Source organism: Hakea prostrata, chromosome 9 (genome assembly GCF_041222555.1).
Source record: "Hakea prostrata isolate BN-2017 chromosome 9, UWA_Hpros_2, whole genome shotgun sequence".
NCBI classification, from domain to species: domain Eukaryota; kingdom Viridiplantae; phylum Streptophyta; class Magnoliopsida; order Proteales; family Proteaceae; genus Hakea; species Hakea prostrata.
This window is the reverse complement of record NC_142608.1, coordinates 37,699,675-37,702,971: the sequence shown is the minus strand read 5'-3', so window position 1 is coordinate 37,702,971 and position 3,297 is coordinate 37,699,675. Positions and strand designations below refer to the sequence as shown.

At 41.6% G+C, this 3,297-nt stretch overlaps 1 non-coding gene across 1 annotated transcript; it reads right to left on the bottom strand.

Moving 5' to 3' along the window:
- Nucleotides 1-796: 796 nt before the first annotated feature.
- LOC149005193 (small nucleolar RNA R71) lies at nt 797-903 on the bottom strand. Its single transcript, XR_016170079.1, has one exon. It is a non-coding gene; the product is annotated as a small nucleolar RNA R71 (small nucleolar RNA).
- Between the last annotated feature and the right edge of the window lie 2,394 nt (nt 904-3,297).

Below are 3,297 nucleotides of genomic sequence, written 5' to 3'. Positions count from 1 at the left end.
ATTTAGTTTTACTTTTACATTGAAAGTTAAGGATACAATTCTCCGTGGGATCGATACTCTACTTATCATTTATTACTTGATTGCGACACGTGCACTTGTGTAACATCTTGGTACACTAGCAACAAGTTTTTGGCGCCGTTGCCGGGGAATTTTGTCTTTGATAATTAGTGTAGAAGTAATTCTTGTTTTATCTACTGAAATCTCTTTACTTTGATATTAGTTTCCTTTTATTCTTAGGTGCTTTTACCCTTGTATGAGTCCGCTGCCTGATCAAGAGTTGATACCCTTTGACTTTGAAATTGAAAGGACATTTCGAGCTAGAAGAAAGGAGTAGCAAGGTTTAACAGCAGGTCAAATAATGGTTGAAGCAGTGAGATTTGGGTTGAATAATAATGAGAATAATATGGCAGCTGAGGGTGATGATAAAGATAGGGCCATTAGAGGATATGCTATCCCAAGGTTGCATAAGTTGAATCCCAATATAGTAAGGCTAGAAATTCAAGCATTACATTTTGAACTTATGCCTGTGATGTTCCAAATGCTTCAGACTATAGGACAGTTCAGTGGGATGCCAACAGAAGATCCTCATCTCCATCTTAGACTCTTCATGGAAGTAAGTGACTCTTTCAAGATACTTGGAGCAACTGAAGAAGCCTTGAGATTGAAGTTATTCCCTTACTCATTGCGGGATAGAGCAAGAGCATGGTTGAACTCCTTACCTCCACAATCAGTAGCCACATGGAATGATTTAGTAGAGAAGTTCTTGATGAAGTACTTCCCTGCAACAAAGAATGCCAAGTTCAAATATGATATCACTAGTTTTCAACAAATGGATAGTGAATCTTTGCATGAAGCATGCAAAAGATTTAAGGAGCTCTTGCGTAAATGTCCTCACCATGGTATTCCTCATTGGATTCAAATGGAGACTTTCTACTATGGTTTAAGTGGACAAACTCAATCCATAGTGGATGCATCAGCAAATGGAGCTATATTGGCAAAGTCTTACAATGAAGCTTATGAGATCTTGGAGAGAATGGCCAACAACAACTACCAATGGTCAGCTGAGAGAAGTGCTACAAATAAGAGAGTGGCAGGGATTTATGAGTTAGATGCAGTGATAGCTTTAATGGCACAAGTGTCATCCCTAACTAGGGAGTTAACATCCGTAAACCTGGCTACAGCTATTCAAACTCAACAAAATACAACAGTCTCGTGTATATATTGTGGTGGGGAGCATGTCTTTGATAGCTGTCCATCTAACCCAGAATTTGCTTACTATGTTGGTAATTTCAGCAATGCCAATAACCTATATTCCAACACCTATAATCTTGGTTGGAGGCAGCACCTTAACTACTCTTGGAATGTTCAAGGACAGAATGTAGGCCCATCTTCCATCCCACCTTGACCTCATTCGCTTCCAAGTGCTCAACAGCAAGTGAAAATTCAGCCTGTGGAACCCTCTTCATCAATAGAGCTTCTATTGAAGGAGTATATGGCAAAGAATGATGCAAGGATTCAAAGTCAAGCATCTTCGTTGAGAAATTTGGAGAATCAAGTTGGACAGCTGGCTAGTGCTTTCAGTAATCGATCTTAAGGATCATTGCCAAGTGATACAAAAAATCCTAGATCTCCAGATGCAATAGAAGAGTGCTTTGTTGTGGATGTCATTGAAGAGCTGGTTTCAGAAGAGCTGGAGAAAGAGTGTATTAAAAACCCAATAGAGCTTTCATTGGCAATAGAAATTGAACAAGTGGATGATGAAGGAAGTAGATATATGGATTGGTTAGAGGCAAGACCAGCTAAGGTATTGAGTGGGAGTAGATTTGAGTCTCTTGTATTATCTGAGCTTGAAACTAAAGCCCCTAAACCATCAATTGAAGAGCCACCTATGTTAGAGTTCACACCTCTTTCAAAACACTCTCAGTATGCCCATTTAGATGCAGCCAAAACACTCCCTATTTTTGTTTCAGCAGTGCTAATAGAGGAGCAGGAAGATATGCTACTTAAAGTGCTGAAGAAGTGTAGAAGAGCAATGGGATGGAGTATAGTAGAGATCAACGGGATCAATCCTTCAGTGTACAAGCTTAAAATTTGGTTGGAGAAATGTTGCAACAGGTATGTGAAGCAGCAAAGGAGTTTGAGTCCAATTATGGAAGGTGCACAAGAAGAAATCATTAAATGGCCTTGGGAACTAGAGCATGCAGTGGATCACGCATTATTGGGGTGCACCATTGGAGCATGACAAATCTTCAATCAGACTTCAAGATGCTTTTAAAGGAAGGCAACCCAATTTCAATGTTATTAGTTATGTTTTTTTTATTAGTTAAGTAGGTGTTTAACAAAGTTTGTGGGTAGTTTCCAATTTTGTTAGTTTTCATTTGATAATAAAATTGGATGATGACTTGATGACATGTATTTTTGATGTGCGGGAGTGTGGGGAACAAAAAGAGATTGAGTGGTTGTTTTGCCAAATTTGCCAATAAAACAAACTGCTGAACAGAGCATGTTTCAGTACCCAGCAGATTTCACTGTCTTTGTCATAGCTTTGCTACAACAAAGTTTTGATCCTTAGCTACGAGTCTTACATTCTCTATTGAAAATTACATTCTGTGTTCGTTGCTGTAGCGATGTTGCAGCAACGCTACAACAAAGATTTTTCAGCTAGCTACGGGTCTTACATTCTCTGTTGCCCATTTGGGTGTTTCCAAGAACTCTGTGCATTGTGAATATTGACTGAGGTTTGACCCCTTCCCTTCCCCAAAAGAATAATGCTCCGCTATTTTGGGCCGCCTAGTAACCAGGAATATGCATGTAACCCATATGTATTTTTTACGTCAACGCGTTTTGCGTGCCGGGTTGGGGGGGCTGTTTGTTTCGCTTTGTGCCTTGCGTGTTTCCTCTCTTGTTGTTGGGGTCTTCTCCGTCTCTTCCCTTGGCGTTGTGTCCTCTTCTTGTTCTGGTTTTTTGTGTTGTTCCCCCTGGGTGTGTTTGTGTTTTTCTTCCTTCTTTTTTTTTTTTGTTTTTTTTTGTTTTTTTTTTTTTTTTTTTTTTTTGGTGGTGTCCCCCCTCTTTCCCTTTTCTATTGTTTGTTTGTTGTTGGTTTTTTCTGTCTTTTCCTTGGTCGTTTTTTGTTGTTTCCCTTCTTGGTTGTGTGTTGGTCGTTGGTTGTTGTGATGTTGGGTTGGGGGGGGGGGGGGGGGGGGGGGGGGGGGGGGGGGGGGGGGGGGGGGGGGGGGGGGGGGGGGGGGGGGGGGGGGGGGGGGGGGGGGGGGGGGGGGGGGGGGGGGGGGGGGGGGG